The following is a 20,185-nucleotide window of genomic DNA, read 5'->3' as shown; positions in this document are numbered from 1 at the left end:
TCACTTGTATTCTTAGCCCGAGGGCAAACCCAGACCTGTAGTCAAGGTAAGAAAAAGTTTCTCCTCTTCACCCACGGCACCTATCCTCTCCTTTCACCAGTCCTTCTGAGAGCAAAGGACAAACTCAATCGCTCCCACTTTAATTTGCACAATGGAATCTGCCCCAGTACACCTCCGGGAGTGGATAGTTATGACCTTGGCTTTGCGGTAATTAGATGTCTGCACATTCCCTCTGACTCCATCGCCTGCACTCAGTGCCTGGCCCGACGCTCTAAACCCTGACTTTTACTTAATCATTAAGCAGGCTGCAAAGTGTCACCCAGGACTCGGGGACTCATTAATTTCCAACACGTTATTTTAACACATGAAATACTCTGGATCTGCACTGCTGGAATAGGTGCATTCATATATAATAACATACTATTACATATATATCATATACGCGCACACACACACACACACACACACACACACACACACACACACACACACACACACACACAGAGTGAGCTTCATGTGCTTTAGCTTATGTCAGCTGGTACATGCCTGGGAGTGTTTTGGCTGGAGGTCCTTGTATTGGAGCAGCCTCCAAACCATTAAGTCTTCATTGGGGAGCAGTTTGAAGACACGTCCTACCTGGCCTTTGACAGTTTAATTATAATGACAATAGGGAGTCTGTGTCAGGCGTAGACGTTCATTGTGCCACGTACAATAGAACAGTGGGGTATCAGCCAGGCGCCATTTTGGCTCAGTGTCCCCCCTCCAGAGTCATTAAGTCACTGGAGGGAGGGGTCTTGCCTCTGGAGATGCCACCCTCTGGGTGTCCTGCCCTCCCCTTATTCCACTCCCCTTGCCTCCTGCGGGGGCTCAAAGTCCCTCGACCTGTGTCTGTTATTCTCCTCTTTTTCCCTTCAGGCTTTTCCTCCACTGCCTCTGAACCCACCTCACCCACCTCACCCACCCCTCAGTCCCCTCTCCTCTGGCTTCTCCCTCCCCGTGACTGCAGCTTTGATCTGGGAGGACACTGTGGCTCAGCAGTCGACCATTGCCACCCCTCGCTCCCCGGTTCCACATGGCTGCTTGGCCCACTCATGTGGCCCTGAACACAGGACGCTTTTGTTAACCCCTTTGCTCAGAGCCGTTGCCTGGTAACACGCTGACAGGCAGAGGGAGGACCAGGAGGGGGGGGGGTCTTCTCTGCGGAGGCTGATGGATGGGCTCTGGGTAGCCAGTGAAAATGAATTAAGAGCCAGAAGGAATGTTGGCATAAAAAATGGTGCAATCCCACAGACATTACAGAACCTTTCCAGGATAGGGGTTAATTAAGTCACTTTTGAACAAACTGGTTTCTGTTGCTTTTTTTCTACTTTCTGGTATATGCAATAGGTGAATGCATGACTTCTACCTCTACTTCTACCCATACGTCTACCTTGTGTGTGTGTGTTTGTATGTGTGTCTGTCATTCTGTAAGTGACTGTGTATCATGTATCCTAAAAGGTTAATCATTTTGTCTTCACTCCTTTTTCCCCGCACATGAGCAATTCAGTTCAAACGTACCACGCACCGCGCAGAACACAACACACCCAGACTGAGTACATGATGCATGTTCTACTCTTTCACCGCAACCCACACGCATGTCCCTGTCAACACCCCCCCCCCCCCCCCCCCCACACACACACACACACCACAGTGGCTACAATGGATCACTCTCCAATAAAAGTCACACCATCCTGAGACTGGGAAGCTCAAGGGGAGGGGAGGGGGTCGGGGGGTGGTGGTGGTGAGAGGGATGATGGGGGCCCCCGCAGCCTATGGGCACGTCCTGGGAGGAAACGAGGGTAGGTGCCTGATCAGCAGCAGTGGGTGTTCTTCAAAGGCCCTAATGAAGGCCATCTGTCATTGGCCGTGTCTGGGGTTAGCGCTGGTCAAGAGAAAGGTCTTAGGCAGACAAGGTCCTCAAAAGCCACCGTAACCTCAGGAAGACAGAAGGCAGCGCTGGGGACGGGGGGGATGGGGGGGATGGGGGGACGGGGGTGTTTTCGCTGTGTCTTTTCTGGAGGGGAAAAACACATACCGGTGTAATGAGGGGGGGAGAGCTAAAAAATTTGCATGGACATGTCTAGTAACAGGGACAGGAAAGGCTTGACAATTGCAAGCCTGTTGAGAAATCACATTTGCGGTCCCTTTTACAAATAGAAGGCCAGCCTGTGTGTTTTTTTTCTACCACCATTATATTTCTGTATACATTTATTCTCAAAGTGATGAATCATTGACGTGACCCATTGAGACATGATTCATCTGGAGGAGAAAGGAGGCATTTTAGGCTCTCTCCTCTGTGTGCAATCATGTAAATAGCGCCACGTAGCAGGGCTGTGAGGCTCTCTCTAGGAGCCTGTGCCTGCTCTCTCCACTCAGCCAGGGGCTAATCCCTCTGCTCTGCTGCTTCACTGAACCTTCAAGTGACTCATGACCCCTGTCCATATTTACAGTGAGCTCTGTGTGTTTGTGAGCTGTAAGTCTGTGTATTTGCATGTTTGTGTGTCTGCTCTATGTATGTGTCTGTGTGTGTGTGTGTGTGTGTGTGCACTAATGTATTTTTCTCTCTCTGTGTGTGCTTGTGTGTGTGTGTGTGCATGTCTATCATTTTGTAGATAGCATGTTGTGCTAGCTGCTCGCTCTTTGTGCTGGTATGGAGCACTGTGCAGGCTGAATGGCACGGCCCCATCTCCACCTTCTCCTCCTCTGTGCTTTTTGCTACACCTGGGCGATAATGGCCGTCGACAGGGCATGTGGATCAGTGGGTCTGACCAGCCAGAGAGCCGTTTAGAGTCCAGCTGAGCAGCAGCAGCGACCTTGAGGTGCCCGGGCAGCATGGAGGGTTGCCAGGGACAAACATGCGCCTTAACCTGGATCCCCTCCATCACCCTTCGGGGGGAAAGAGCCAAGGACCGGGGCTCAGGGTTTGAGGACACAGCTGGGCTGGTTTAAGGGTCCGGGTTTTCCCCTCCACTGGCGGTAAACAGACCTACTGATTGGCAGACAAGCGACAGAGAGTGGCTCTGAATGTTCAGACGGGCAATGATACTGAGGTCAATTTTAATCACTTGTCGTGGGATTAGAGAAGAGTGCCTAAATAATTTTAAATTGACAGTGGCATATTGATCTGTTTGCCAGCCTTGTTAAAGGGGGCAAACTCAAATATGTCTCTTTTATAGGAATATCACCCAACGGAATCTGTTATCACTCACAAAATTGATTGCTTGTATTGTCTGGATCCCAGGTCTTTGTTAGCCACCAGAGCTGGGCTGGCTTTCAGTCAGGGTGGAGAGTTGATGCAGTGCCCAGCCAGCTTTCAGAGGAGACTCATGCAGCTGCTGTAAACCACAAAGGGGAAGGCCAGCGTTTCTGTGGTGTGTAGCGCAGTGCCATGGCAATGAAAGTTAACATGCTCATGAAAGAAGTCATCAAAAAGTGGCCCTGATTTCTGGAGTTTCTGAAGACCCAAACACGTAAGGTTATGCTGACCTTGCGAAAAGAATGAAATGACCTTGTCTGACGGTAACATCTTACTGACGAGTTGTGATGAGATGATAGTGTGTCTTTACGAGATGTGACAAATCAAACTGAAAACATACCTTTTTCCCCAAGTACTTCATACATTCTCAAACACTAGTTATTGTCCTAGCATTACTCCATATGAGGAGAAAGGTCAGAAGGGATTAAGGCGTGTCATGAGATATGCCGTGAGGGTGAAAGGTTTTAAGATTATGCTTCCACATGATTCCAAACTTTGCTCTGTTTGTCATGACGGACAACAATAAAGAGCAGCAGTTGAAAATTGGGTTTTAATCTCTTGTATCCAAAATGCCCACGGTCTTAACCACTTCTTCCATGACTGAATCCATTCTGCTCAACCTGTGTGGCAGTGGAGGAAAAGCAGAGGCGGAATGTGTTGCGTTTGATGTCAGTGTGCATCAGTTCCTACAGGCTGATGCCCCAGGCGAAAAAATCTACAATTCCCTCTGTTGCCTTTGTGGTGAGCATGGACTTAACTCCTACAGATGATAAAACACTACTGTATTCTAAAAAAGATTATAATTATGCTTTGAATAGCATTTAATAGCTCATTCAGCCCACTTGCAGTTATCTCCAGGGAAGGTCAATATATCACTGATGCACTTACCACATAATCAAAAGTGTCTGGCTTTTTTCTTTTTTTCTGTTCTCAACATTGTTTATATAATTGTTTTATTAACAACTAATTTCTATAGTTTTTTTTAATAAATATAGGTTGGACTGGATCATTAGAAAATGTATGTTGACATCAAGTTTGTCATCTGTTATTTTTAGCCTGACAGCCTGATCATCAAGTGCCACGGACTCTGTAGGACTGGAGCCAGAGCTAGACCTTCATATCCTGATAATGCAATAGCATGACTTACACATAGAAAGTTCTGGCTGTGGGCCTGTGTTTTTCTTCTTCCAGATCAAAAGTTGTCTTTCCTTGTTGTGTTCAACAAGCAGTACTTGCAGTACTACAAGCAGTACTACATGTGAGTGGATTCACATGATACATGTTTGATGTGACATTTGCCGTCATAGTTAATTACTCCATAGCCATGTCGACTCATTCCATGCTCATGCAAGCACAGTGGAGAAAGATCGTCAGGGGCCAAAACACTGGTGTGTACACATAACAGAGAGCCTCTGTGAGAGGCAAGTAGAGAGAGCAAGACTGAGAGAGAGAATGTCATATTCCCATGGCGACAGCACTTTGTGTGAGTGAGTGTGAGTGAGTGCCTCAGGTTAAACACCGCTATTTCATTATTTTAATCAGAAATGGCAAAAAAAAAATTCAATCTTTCTTTTTTTTGTCACAAAATTGGTAGTAAAAGTCCTCTGCTTAAACAGCCACACTCCTACAATCCAATTTAGACTGCAGCGTTTTATTGCCTTGCTTACTTGTCAACCCACATAACCTCATCTGAACTGTCGCTTCCAATGTCAAGCGACCACTCCAGATGGGCAAGGAAGTCTCTCGCAATGTCACCCAGACTGGTGCCCACCAAACCACATTAAAACTGGACACTGGGACCCTGGAGGAATGCCAAACGAGCCATATGCCTTTAGCAGTCACTTTACACAAGCAGGTCGCTGATGACGGCACAACAAGGGGCTTCTGACAGCTATGAGAGGTCAACCTTCACACACTCCAGAGCTCTCCTTGTGTTGATGTAACCATTCAAAAAGGGGGGGTCAGGGTAATTCTTTGTCACCACTAATAGGAATTAATGAAAGGAAATTAAAAACATCAGGGAAATAAAATGAACTATTGATTGAAAAAAGATGTCCCATTAAAGGAATCGTAAGAGTAGGAGGTATTTAATCATGCCTTAATGCACCTCATTGGTAATTAGTTTTCTTCACTGATGAACAAATGACTGAATTTTCTCTGTTCTCGGTTAATAGACCAGTATGGCTTTTCCCCTTCTCTTTTTAACCAGCACAGCATTGCAGCCTTTTGCTGACCTCCACTCTCTGGTAGCTGGAGGTTTGATGGCGTAGCATGCGGGAAAATCACACACCCGAGCACACATGTAACCACTCTTCCTCCCTTTCTCTCCCCCCTTCCTCTCCCTTTCTCTCTCTCTCTCTCTCTCTCTGTCTCTCTCCCTTTCTCTATCCCTTTCTCTCTCTCTCTCTCTCTCTCTCCCTTTCTCTCTCTCTCTCTCTCTCTCTCTCTCTCTCACACACACACACACATACACACACACACAAACACATACATGTATACACTCAATCTGTGCACATCAATCATACTTTCCACCAATCTACCCATTATTCTACTGCAGCTCTTACAGTTCTTTGGACCAAAATGAGCTTCGTTGTACATTAATGGATACAAACAACTGTTGCATCCTATTGAGAATGCAAAGATAATGTACCTTGACAAAAATAACCCACAGTCATATGAACACGTGGTTAATGGGTGGAATGAATTTTATGCTTCTATGAAGAATGAGGCAACGCTTAAGCAAAACAATGTTTTTTTCCCTCAGCGCAACACACAAGAGACAAAGGAAACCCCATTCATGCTAAGAGTGGTCATAACGCCCCTGAAATCCAAGTAATCACTGATAAATAAACTATAGAAATGTATGATTTTTGTTTTTTATAACAGGGTGCATGCAGTATATACTGGTAATGACCAGAGCACACATTTTGAAACATTAGTCATTTTAGATAAATCAATGTTGGTCCTCTGGCTTTGGGGTTTTGTGGGTAGTTTTACACTGGGGGAGATCTGATACCATGTCAGGGGCCGGCTCCTCGGAAGGCTCAGGCCATCTGTTTAAAAGCCATTTTATATCACACTTGAGGACATGCAAAGTGATGCTTCGCCAATCAATATCCCTGCCGCCTAATTAATTTCCATCCTTTCCTAATACGACCTTGACCTTTTAAGTCAAGTGCACATTGAGGTGGGGTAGACCTGAGTAAAACAAAAACAGGTTTGTTGTGATGTGCTGTAAGACTGTGTCAGTGAAATGATCTTCTCTTTATATAAATTTAATTTTTTCAGTGTTTATGGATATATTTTTTTCGATACTGGAATTGTGTTGTATCAGGCAACAGTAGAAACATCAGTCTGCTTTGCATGGATGTGCATGTGATTATAATGCTATGAAATAGGCTGTGCCCCAGGGGCGCCTGCAGGGTTCCCGCTCATGGTATGCACGCTCCAGACGGCGGCAGCTCATTTTCGGTAAACGTAGAGAAACCATTTATTGACGTAGAAGTGATTGAGAGAGCCTGGAGCATGGGATAGTGAAACAAGCCACCTTTGAAAAGAAATCGGTTGATTGGAACATTTTCTTTTAAGCTACATACCTTAGCCTCCTTTATGGTAGTTTAAAGGACAATTCCAGCCAACACTTTGACACTCAATTTGCCAAATTGACAGTTTATCTCCGATAGATTATAGTTAAACCCATATAAACACGTTGTCTTTCTATTTTTAGATCACTCAGATGTCAGCTAGCTACTTCGCTAGCACTAAACCCAATGGCTAGCATCCACAGATTTTAAACCCATTTTGAAAGAAAGAATAAACGTTGATCAGTTACATACTAAAGGCAATGTGCTTTTTAGTCGCTAGCTCATTATGTGCACCAGAGCAGTAACCCAACCCTGGTTCATGCTCTCATTAAAAGAACGAAACTTATGATGAAAGATTGACTTATCTGGACCCTGTTGCATCAGACTCCCCCAAAACTCTCCGTATTGATTTCAAAGTCTTTATGAACTCATTAGAGCCAATCATGTTAATAGAACCAATGCCTCTGTCACACTGCTACTCATGTCCGTGTTTAAATGTGTGAAGCCCTGAATGACCCTTCTGCTGAAGCAGTCGAGACAAGTATCAAGTAGAACTTGAATTATATTGTAAATGTTTGGGTTCATGTCCACTGTCTCTCTTAGGATGGTGCACATTTTTTTTTGCTTTAAAAAGCTCAATTAAACTACATTCTATTCCTTTTTGTTTTTACTTTTTACATCATTGCTCAATCACACAGCACTGCAAAGCAATGCTGCAATCAGACTAGTTCTTTTATTTATTTTCTTTTGAGATATCTTCACCGCTCCAACACGACACATGGTAAATGGACTGCATCTATATAGCACTTTTCTAAACATACAGCACTCAAAGCACTTTACATGTTAATATGTCAGACATCTACCCATTCACACTCTGATGGCAGAGTCTGCTATGTAAGGCACTATCGCCCTGCCACATCTCTTCTGATCCTGTAGTGATCTTGTAAAAATGGTTGCACTCCTCCGTGTCGTTCTTTTGTTATTGTCGTTTTTCATCCCTTTTTCCCCATTGACATGAATGGTGGAACGTTCCCGTCTGGTGACGTCACTCACTCTGCCAGCTGTATTACAAGCCAACTGAGATAGGTTTGCAAGGTTGGATTGACGAAGATTGTCCAAACTTTTTGGCATGAGATTAATTCATTTATTTGCATGCAAGCCTGAGATGGGATTACTTTTTGCGTCCAGAAAAAGTCAGGGATGACACCTAGTATAAGGTTACAGCCTATGTCACAATGTTTCATAATTCAAACAAAACTCAGTGCCTCTATAACGTTATAATGTTATGTCTTGAAAACTTTCAGAAATCATGCATGCAGTCAAACTTTGCACAAGTAGTCGGAATACGGACACAGGCATTGCAAACAACAAGAATAGCAGCATGTTAAGCTAATGCAACCTGAACTAGACACATTATGCTAATATTGATAAAGTGGCCATATGACCTACTGCTCACTGTTTACCTACATTTATCTCTTTATCAAATTGATGTTTACTAACCAAATGTTCTCTCTGTTACCCATTCACTTTGTCTCTTTCTTCCCCTCCTAGTCTAGACTATCTCCGCTGTGGGATGCTGCGGTATTCTCTCCACCTGATCTACTTTCAGAAACCCACGGCCTTCACCTACCCACCCCCACCACACTGTCATGCTCTTATATTACCCCATACTCTGTGTTAGCATCTACCTAAATAATTGCCATCATCACATTGCTCTATTTACCCTTATAATAGTAACCTTACGAGCACACTGTATCCCCTCCTTATGCTCTATACATTTTGTATGTATCATGTAAATACCTTGTTATGTTTGTATGTATTGTGTACATTTACCACATGTATTCTAGCATGCTCATCCTCATATGAGTAGGATTTCATCTGCCATGTTTCTGATTGTTTCCCCTCCCCTTCTCCTCCCTCCCCTTCTTTTTCTACCCGGCTGGCTCCAAACGAGAGGTTCTGCATAAGGTTTCTTCCGGTAAACAGGGAGTCTTTCCTTGCCCCTGTCGCCATTGAGCTTGCTCTAAGAGTGTGTGTGTGTGGTTATTTGTGTATATATGTGCATGTGCGTGTGAGTGCATGTATGTGCGTTTCCAAAAGAGACAAAGAAATAGTAGACAAGGCTAGGAAGACTAACATGACAGACAAAGCGAAGCACACACCTTTAACTTGCCTGCTATTAAAATGAGTCTCTTTCAGCAGCTCACATGCAAGCGGAAGATGCAGTTGATACCTGGCGCTGTGTTTCACAGACTGGAAACATGTGACTCTCAGTGGGGGCTTAAGTCAGTGACTCAGTCTCGCTGTTCTCTCCCAGCTCTCTGTGATTCTGTTTGAGACTAACAAGCAGGATACAATGACTGAGGGGGTATTTGAGATTCGCAACAGGGCCAACATTTTCTAGTGCTAGATTGGTCCGAGTTACAGGGACGCGGGACAGGTTTTATAGGGGAGAACTGACCCAAAAGTAACACTTTATAAGTAAGGGATAACGGCCACCAAGGTGGCAAAGTTTCACATGCAAAGTCAAAAATTTTGTGATTAAAACCTACATTTGTCATTTACAGACCTGAACAAAACAGTTAAGGTATAATTTGAGCAGCAGGGGAACAACCTCAGAGTTACTTTTGCCTCTCCTTGTCAGGTCAAAAGTAACTGTGTGAACCTTCCACAATGCCAGTATTTTATAATAAATAATTGTTTCTCTGAAAATTTTAGATAAGAATAATGCTAGGCTATACCATACTTTAGTGTATGCCTGCAATCTAACTCTATAATGTCTGTGATTAACGTGTAGGCTATTTTGGGGTTATGAAAATATTATGAGCCATAGATGATTTTGCTTTTACAAAGATAAAACATTAAGCTTTATGATTAAATTGTCTTTATTTGTGTGTCCTGCTGAGAGGTGGAGTCGCAGCTAGCTGGGGCAATGATGACTGATGCTGACGATGCTGCTGGCTCAACCAGGCCTTTCTTTATGTTGTGAAGCTGATGCACCATCTGAGGAAGCAGCAACAGCAGCATTTGGTTCCTTTGTGTCCATTTTTAGTTAAGCTAGGTAAACTAAGCACGTTTTCCAACTGGGCATTGCTGAACACGCTCTCAGACTTGAGTGATACATCTACAACACTCCCCGATTGTTTCAGTTACAAGTTGGTTTGAAGGTTGCAGGTTGAGTGAGGGGGCAGAGGAGAGTGTGCCTTGTCTCTGAGGGAACAATGGCTCAGCGAGACTCTCACTGAGTTTCTCTGTCACTTCAGGAAAGCAGATTGAAATAGCACAGGCAGTACTGCCTCACTCTTTCTCCATCTCTCTTGCTGTCACTGTCATGATTTTATGCCGCATTTGGCAAATGAAACACAGATAGGAAGAGAGGGTATGTGTGTGAGAGAGAGAGAGATAGAGAGAGTGAGAGAGAGTGTGTGTTGTTGTTGTGTGTGTGTGTGTGTGTGTATGTGTCTGTCGGGGATCCATCGTGAGTGCCCAGCTGTTGACTTTTTAAACGGCTGATCTTAAATCTGATAGCCATTTGGTGAGAGCGCTGCGCCTAAGTGCCCAAAGGCACAGACAGCAGGGCTATGAGATTCCCGGGAGAGGGGAACCACTTACCCAACCCGGAGGGAGGGGTGAACAAGGAAGGGGGGGAAGAGCAAAGAGGGTTTGGGGCAGGAGGGCACAGAAGGACAATGCTTAGCTTGCAGTGCCAGTCCACAGCGATTCACTAGGCCATGTGGTGCAGTGTTTTAAAACAGACCGGTCAGTCAGTCTGTTTGGTCTATATACATACTCTTAAAGCCCTTGTGTTCACTGTGTTGTACTGTGGCACCGCCGCCACCGTTGGCAGGACTAATTAAATATTGCATTACAATAATATCAGTTAGACTGCACATTCATAAAGATTCATAAAGATAGTTTAGCGCTTGTTTAGCACTAGTTTAGCGCTCGTTTAGCGCTAGTTTAGCGCTTGTTTAGCACTGGTTTAGCGCTAGTTTAGCGCTTGGTTAGCGCTTGGTTAGCACTAGTTTAGCGCTTGGTTAGCACTAGTTTAGCGCTTGGTTAGCACTAGTTTAGCGCTTGTTTAGCGCTAGTTTAGCGCTTGTTTAGCACTAGTTTAGCACTAGTTTAGCACTTGTTTAGCACTAGTTTAGCGCTAGTTTAGCGCTTGTTTAGCGTGTCATAAAAGTGGACATCGGTGCTTCGCCTCAAACAGCCTCCCATGAATATGATCCGGACTGGAGCCTTGGGCAGACAGCATGAAATCATCATGGTGCCATATGCACATACACTGAATAATTAAACAAGGAAGATCAGTTTTGCACTTGAGAGCTGCTTGGTCTCCCGTGTAAACAGTCACATGGAGAAGGGTGCCTTTCTCTTTGAAAAAAAAGAGAAGAAAGAAAAAAAATGTCACCCTCAGAGGCGCCACTGGACTTTTATGGCTGGAAAAAATTCATTGATTTTTTTGAATAATGCTCCCCTTGATTCATGTGTGGTGGCAGTTGGTGGTGGGACTGGGAATAGTGATCGTGTGAGAGTGTGTGTGTGTGTGTATGTGTGTGTGTGTGTGAGTGCGGGAGAGGACACACATCAAACCCTGTGCTAATGGTAACGTCGTCATTTGACTCCATGGTCAATAAAAGCACTTGAATATGGATTGCTCTCCTCCATGAGCACATGGCTCTCTTGTCACTGAAACAAAAGCGCTAATGATAATGAGAGTGTATGGCAGGAGTAAAGGAGGATTTTTTAAATGGCTAGTTTAGCTACTAATTGCAGGGAGGCATGGGCATGAACATATCTGCCCTCCTCTACAGATGACATCAAAATCCCCCACTGACAAACAGCGCAGCGGAGCGATGGCTGACCTCTAGACTAGAGGAAACTAGGCCAGCGGTGATGCACAGCTGCTGTTTGGGGTCCGGCCATGAAACAGGGGCTGCGCCTTCCTCTCTTTCAGTATGTCTGAGTATGTCTCTCAGTATGAGTGACGAGGCTGGGGGGAAAGAGAGAGCCAGACAGAGAGAGAGAGAGAGGGAGAGAGAGAGAGAGACAGAGGAAGAGAGAGAGGAAGAGAGAGAGAGAGAGAGAGAGAGACAGAGGAAGAGACAGAGGAAGAGAGACAGAGAGAGAGAGCGAGAGAAAGCGAGAAATATGGAGGGAGATGTGCTCACGCAGGAATATCCTGTTTCTCTCAGCCTTGATTTGCATTTGAAAATTCTTCAGACGCATGACTAATAGCACAGCAGTGATTACTAAGTGGACTGAGGCTGGAGGGAGCAGGTTAAGGTCACATGTCTTTGCATGGGTCCTCTTGCGTGGTGAAATCGATGAAGTGACCGAGTGCACTTGACTGGCACTTGGCTAATGAGAGATTGATGTGCCAGTTGGGCTACGGCAAATTGTCAGTGAGGCAAAAGAATACATGGATGCACGGAAATGGATGTTTTGTTTTGTTTTTCTGCACAAAAGCCCAAAAGCATTCGTACCGAGAAACAGCTGGATGGTCTCTGTGTAGTATGGGTACATATAGGTACGTGCCATAGAGCTTTTTAGTTGAAAAATGTTGACAGACTATATTAACCTCATGGTATGGCAAACAATGGTATCAGAATTTTTATAAACTCTACTCACAAGCCTATGACTACCTCGACTGCCAATCATAATGTCTTACAGTGGCTAAAGGAGAAATAGCGTTTTTGTGTTCACCTCCCAAATGGGGGCAGCACTACAGACATTAACACAGGGAGAACAATGCAATGTCCCCTCCCCATACAAAGTGTGTGTGAGCGAGAGACCTGCTGTTCACTACACATCCTGTTACCTGAGCCCCATCTGGTCTCAGTGTGAGCTCTAGAGCCAGATGTATGAGAGATATTCAATATCTAACAAGCACACAATGGCAGTCATTCTCCAATCAGTCAAGTCTCAAGGACATGGCATATCACCCAGCCATGATGTGACATAGGACTGAATAACTGCAATGACACTAGATCAATTAACACACTTTAGACAATCAATTAACACATACTAATCAGACAGTAAATAATTTCCGTGTTATAGAAAATTGGGTTTGTGGGTATGTATGTTGTCTTTGATGTTTTATACAGATTTTATATATATATATTTGTTTTAATATATTTATATTATTTTTATATAGAGATATAAATATAAACCATATAACTGTGGTCCTGTAAATTGCTTCAGTTGCTCTCTCAGAGCCTCTGTCGATTACGTTCCTTAGACCATTTAGATGTTTCAAAAGTCAAAGCTTTCCCCTTTTTTTGGCGTTGCGGTCAGAGTGTAGGTTTGGCACCCTGTAGACCCAGGTTCAAGTCTGGGTCTGTCCTTCGCTACAAATGGGGTCAGAAGTGGGGTGGCTTGCCGTGAGGTCATCAGAGGCGTGCCCGTCAAACCGTATGAGGGACCCCCAGGTAGATTGACCCCTGTGTGAGGGACCCGATAGATGGGTGAAGCACTTGTGTGTGGGGCGCACTGGGATGGGAGAAGTACGGTTGGTGGATGTGCGAGTAATGCCTGTGTGCGTGAAGCACAAGGATGTGCTTCCTGAAGGGGAGGGCAGTGTGACGGAGTGCCGTCACTACACATGAGTATGTGTTCTGACAGCCATATCAACAAGCCTGGCTCTTTGGTGTTGCTATACAGATTTTATATATATATATATATATATATATATATATAAATGGATTAAATATACACATATATAAATATAAACTATATAACTGTGGTCCTGTGAATTGCTTCAGTTGCTCTCTCAAAGCCTTTGTCGATTACATTCCTTAGACCATTTTGATGTTCAAAAGTAAATGCTTTCCTCTTTTTTTTTGGCCAAGCCTTCACACACTGTGTGCTCTGCATATTTCTTTGGATGTTAAATCCAGCACAGTGGAGCCCAGTGTGAATGCAGAGGCGTGCGCCTGGGTCAGGAGCACAGCATCGCTCAGATGAATGTCAAAGCAGTTCAACTTGGGTCAGGGGGCCCAAAGGCCATCGACTGAAGGGCTGGAGCTAATGCCATACAAAAGTTCTAAGTGTATTTCTCAATTGAGGGACACGGAGGCCCACGCACACACAGACACACACATGTCCACACACACTCACACACACACAACCACACACACAAAAAACCTTTATATAAAACATAAGCAGTAGCACAAATTAGTAGACTAATCCAAATTTAGAGAATATGATTTGAGTTTCTCAGAACATTTATAACATTTACCATTGTGCATCAGACAATAATTTAGACAGGAAGAAACCCTCAGTCTTTCTGACTAAATGTCTTTTGTAGTAATTAGACTGAAAACACCTCACTTTAGTGCTCTCTCCTATTCATACTGAATACCCTTTGTTCTCATCAACAACGTAACAATTAGGTGACACACGTTCACCTTTTTCAATGTGTCTGTTCCTTTTCTCCCTTGACAACTGGAGGGGAGGTTACCAAGCAGGTTACCAGGGAGGCTTGCAAATACAAGACCTGCTCCCAGACATTGGCTCTGTTCAGCTGGCAAAATCTCAATCTCTGGTACTAAATAGAGCAATCTGAGCTATTTCAAATGCTGTTTTACCAGTTTACACGTTATCTGAGATGATTGCAGTGTAAGTATTCCTGTTAGTGATTGACATGTAGTGTGAACTATGCCATTTTGGAAAAACAGTTCTGAATTCCACACACATTGCTGGGCTTGTTGTGAGCATGCTGTTTGTTCAGTGTGCCACGGAGCACCCACGCGTGTGGGCAATCCTCTTCTTTCCAAACAGTTTGTGTCCACGTTATAATAACTGTAAATGCTATGCAAAACAACATAAATAGGAGTGTCTTAGCAAGCCTCAAGACTATAGGTTAACAATTTTAAATCATTTCAAAACTAGCTTTCCAAATACAGTATCTTAACCCGGGGGTTTCCCTCGTCCTTTCAGGCTAAACACAAACCAAGCAAACAATACCAGCATATGAGAGTTGTGTCTTCTCCTCTAAAGGGGACACTGCTGCTGGTTTTCCTCGGCTCCTGTGTAAATAATCACCTTCCGATCCGAAGCATAATTACATTGCACCTTGTCAGATCGCCTAATCCCCAGCCCCACAGCTGTGCCAAGGACTCCATCCTGCCTAAACATCCAGCCTTGTATGGAGAGCACTATACACTTAACACGAATCTGGTGCCAGGAAACAGTATTGCTCATGGGAGAGTGGATTAACTCTAAAAACACTCTAATCCTCCAAAATGAATATTTCTCTCTGCCATCCCGGCAAGATGGGTGGCTTGGGATAATATACAGCCAGTGTGAGAAATTGTTGGAGCAGAGATCCATGGCATGGCATGGCATGCACGATAGCCGGCGCACCGACAGAATAGCTCATTCCCAGCAATGGGACACTGAGCAGGCGAGCGGGCCATCGCCTTCAGAAAAAAGATAAGTGTTCTCCTCCGCCACATGGTTCTAATAGACCTTCCCTTTATTATTTTAACCTTCAGCTAGAGAGCAGAGTCTAACACTTTCCTTGCCAGAAACATTATCTTTGCCATCTGACACTTTGAATTTAGCCTTATTAGTGGGAATAGGCGACAGGATAAAACAAACACAACCACAGCTTGACCACATTCAGCAATGACTTTTGTTTCCTGCTATCGACTAATTTCATCACTTGTGAAAATAACCTGCGGCAATAGAAAATGAACAATAAAATATGAATGTTTTGGGATAAAACACCAACCCGTGTTTGTGCTGCGTTATTTGTTATTTGTTTATTAGCAATATCAAAACAACAGCATACCCATGAGGCCCACGGTCTTCCTGCATATTTGGGGCTCTGAGGAATTTTGAGTTGCAAATATCTTCCTCAAAATCTTCACAAAATAACCCAGGAGAGCTTATCAGGAATCAGAATGTGCTAGACTGACATTGACATAGAATACCCTAAAGACTATTCAGAGTATGTAAACAAGCTAAGGTTTTCTGGTAATCTAATCTAACCTTGTGAATGGCTGATTGACTTTTATCAGGAAATGCCAACACTCAGAGGAGATGATAGCCTCCTCTTTTAATGCACCAAGTGTTAAACAATGATATCATCACAGGCTCTTTGCTGCCTTTAACACAGCAGTTCAGCACCTCTGAGAAATAACATATAAGATAACATATAAGATGTAGCATACATAACAGACCATTAACAGATGCTGAATCAACATACTAACCAGACTGTTTAGGATCAGTTTATTTAGTCTACACAGCAGGGGGAAAGAAACTGTATGGTTGTTTCTCCTGCACTATTTCTATATGACATTTTGACAGGGACAACAGTGACAGCAAAAATGAACCATACAACAAGCATCTCAACACGCAAGGAAGGATTTCACATGAATGCCCCTTTTTGTAAATATTATCCATTGTCTGATCGATGCCGGTTAAATGCACTCCCAAACATGACTTATGTCTTACCATCAGTCACACGACACCAAATAGAATATGCTACGGCTAAACTGAGATTCATTCCAACCCTGCGTTTCGTCCCTAAATCCTATTCAGCAATAGGGGAAATGTGGAAGCCCACAGAGTAAAAAAGAAAATAGCCCGTTCTCTTTCCGTACGCACGTCTTAAATTAGCCAATTCCACTATGGTTTCTGCCAATGAAAACATTTTCCCCATGTCGGGATTAAACAACCCCCACCCCACCCCACCCCTCTCCACTCACCCCCCGCCCATCCCCCCCAAAAAAACACAGACGATTGCTTGTTTAAAAATAAAGCATCCCTAATGGGTTCTCTCGTGGAAATGAGCGACAGCTTCATAAAAAAGTGTAAATCATTCCAAACAGTCATGTGTGTTTGAAATATGGCGTCTCAGGGAGCTGTCTGAGGGACCTGAGGACCGCGCCAGTCCTTATCACCCTCTAAGGCATGGTGTACATCATAGAAGCCAGATGGCCTGTCACACATCAGCCCTTTTAACACAGAGACACACATCCCACAGTCTGCTTTCACTCTCCCTCTCTCTCTCCCTCTCTCTCTCTCTCTCTCTCCATCTCTCTCTATCCCTCTCTCTGTCCCTCTGTGACTCTCTACCCCCCCGACCCCCATATTCAAGGGACATTAGGGAGGAATCCGAGGGAAATAATGGAATATCTATGAGCCACGGCGTGCCAGAGGAGAGCCGCTGCTATTTCAAGAGGTGTGAGTGAGAGAAGGTGAGAGAGGTCTCACTGCAAGACCAACCACGGATGTGTTTTCACAGTGGGGCGCGTCCAAAGGCTTTACATTATACATTACAGACAACAAGGCTTCTCCATATGGATCTCCTGAGCCTTCACTGGGTGGGACCACTGCTGGAACCTTAGGCAGTCGAATTGAGATGCAAATTGTTTTTATTCGACAAAGTACTGATGAAGACTGAAAAAACTATCCACTGACTTTATGTAGTCATAATTACAAACATAATTATGAACTAGCCTGCATTCGCCATACACACACACACACACACACACACACATTCACACACACACACACACACACGCACACATACTGCTCAACCGTGACCTTCTGTATATAACTCTGCTCTGAGTTTGTTTCAGCACACTGCATATTTGCATAAAATGATGTATTTTTCCCCATGTTGGAAGGAAATCAGTTCATGTCTCCAGCTGTCATATTTCAAAATTGAAACCATTCCTCGGCAATTTCACCCACATGGCTAATGCATTAGCATTCTCATTACCTCCACCAAATCCACTGTACACGTCAGAAAGACTAGAGGAAGTAAATGTATGCCTTGGATACATTATCATTACCTCCCACTGCCCAAGCTTTTGGATTATTCAATTCACAGATGAAAATCATGTCCTCTGAAAATACTGAATCTCTGTATACTCCTGCCATGTTCACAATCTAATTTGGAGCCAGGGGAGACTGTCATCTTTAATCATGATGGAGATCCGTATGGCCACAAATACAACTAAATTATCATATATGAGGAGGAAACTATGATGCACAGTACACACAGAGATCCCGTGAGATATCCTTATGATAAAATATAGGGACTACAGAAAGTATTTTACATCTCTCTCTCTATCTCTCTTTCTCTCTCTCGCTCACACACACACACATACACACACACATAGAGAGACAGAGAGAGAGAGAAAGAGAGAGAGAGACACACACAGACATTGTCCAATGTATGTAGACACACAGAGACACTCAAATGGGACACATCTCTGACACGGGAGGCCCCTGCATGTGTCCCCACAGGTGAGTTCCTCCACAACGGCTAGTCTCCTATCAGGTAGAGGGAGAGATGCGAGGAGCACCACCTCCACTTGCTCCCCTCGCCATTATCTCAAATCATCAGCAATTTCTCCCCTCGTTCACTCTCTGATCACAATCTTGACCTGCAGTTTCCCCCTCCCTTTCACCAAACCCCCAACCTCATTTTCATCCCTGGCCCCCAAACATTTTTATTTCATAGCTGTGTGGCTCAAGCGTTATCGGCTGATGGGGAAGGCTAACGTGTTTCGGAGTTATCTGACAGGGCCTCCGTGGGAGTCGCCAGGCTTGCCGGAGTCACAGTTGGTTACACACAGATTCTCTGCGTGAGGCAAAGCTTTAGAGATAATGGAATCTGCTCCTGAGCATAGGAGTCAAGCACAGAGGGGGGAAAAAGTGGTCGAGCAATTATTCAAGGCTGTTATTTTTGCCACTTGTACACAGCAGGTGGGGTGCTCTTAGTCCACGTCCATGGAGAAAGAAGCATTCAATGCAATGGTGGACTCCAATGGTTAAGTTTGAATCGGCCATTCTCAAATATGTGGCGTTTAGCTGCACAACTGACGTTTGCTTTTGTGTGTCCAGTACAGTAAATTACCACATAACCTGTAGAGCGGTTTGGCATTTCCTCCATTCAGAGGAGGACTGACTGTGCAAAGAATGGACCTCTAAGTGAACAGTGGCTACTTTAAAATAGAGTCCGGTAGGTTTTGAATTAATACAATACGGCGCTTTCTTTGCTCGCACAATTGGATATCTGTGAGCAGGAGCTCTAATGACCCTGCATTAGAGTCATGACATTTGAGAGAAATGCAAATGTTCTGGTCGAGAGGAATAACCCATGACTGGAGAAAAGAACACTGCTGAAGTCTCTGGCATTTAGCTTTATTTCCTGCTGCTCTTCAGCTGATATTTGGAAACATAACAGCTGTAATAATTGGGTATTTGTTAGATACTATGTCCACAAACTTGCACCCCACAAAAACATCCTTTGTGTCAATGAAATAGGATGTTCCTAGTACTGAGAAAAAAAACACTGAATTGCTGCAGTTTTTTTTTTTTTTTGCAATCCAAGGGTAAAAAAAGCATGGATCTGCCTAAGGCAATATTTATCAGTTTTTCAAACCAGCTCAAAATCCTGCAGAGTTAAATGACGTACCGTGGCACCTTCGCATTGCAGCCACTATTACATATGGCGGTCAGTGTCAGGGATGGATTGACAGGCTGAGCACAAGCTCCATTTCTGCTCCCAAACTCAGTGTGTGTGGGTGTGTGACAGTCTGGAGCTGATAAAAATCCCATTTTGTCTCCCTATTAAACAGGCCAGTCTTTTGTTCTATCCATTCTCATCATCTTGGAATGTGCAAATCCTCCTCTGCCTGTCTGGCCTTGGGAATGAGAAACGCAGGAGATGTTGAGCCCAGGGCACTGGGGCGCAATAATGCCTTTGATTTATATTGCTCTTATGTCAGCAGATTTATGGCTCGAATGCTGTGTGACCTCCTGTCATTGACTATACATATTCAGTGGTCGAGAAAACAGCGTCTTTTATTTATTTATTTAACACTTCTCCTCTTCTTTATGGCCCTTGAGTTTGATAGCAATTAGCTCATATAGATGATCCCATTACTTTAATTGAACTTGATATGCCACCATGATATTGCAAGGCATTACAATTTATAGTGCGGCTTCCTGCTTTATGGTTGTGGAACAGAACAGGGAGTGTGTGGACTGAACTGAGAGGAGAAACATATTCTGGAATACAGGAATATTCTGGAATGTTAATGGTCATTCTGTGGTATTCATCATGCCTCTTGTTGGCAGTCTGGACTCCTTCAGTAACCTAGTAGATTTAAACTGACTGATGTTTGTTTTAAGTGGGCTGACTCACATAGAGAGTTTTGACTGATGGCTGGGGCTTCTGTGACCGTGAAAAGGAAGAGACAGGATGATTTGAGACAAGACCCAAACACAGATAATCTGTCAACCATAACCATCTGTGATATGAGAGAAAGTTCAGAAA

The sequence above is a fragment of the Clupea harengus genome, chromosome 25, assembly GCF_900700415.2.
Source record: "Clupea harengus chromosome 25, Ch_v2.0.2, whole genome shotgun sequence".
NCBI lineage: Eukaryota > Metazoa > Chordata > Actinopteri > Clupeiformes > Clupeidae > Clupea > Clupea harengus.
Note: the sequence above shows the minus strand (reverse complement) of the source record.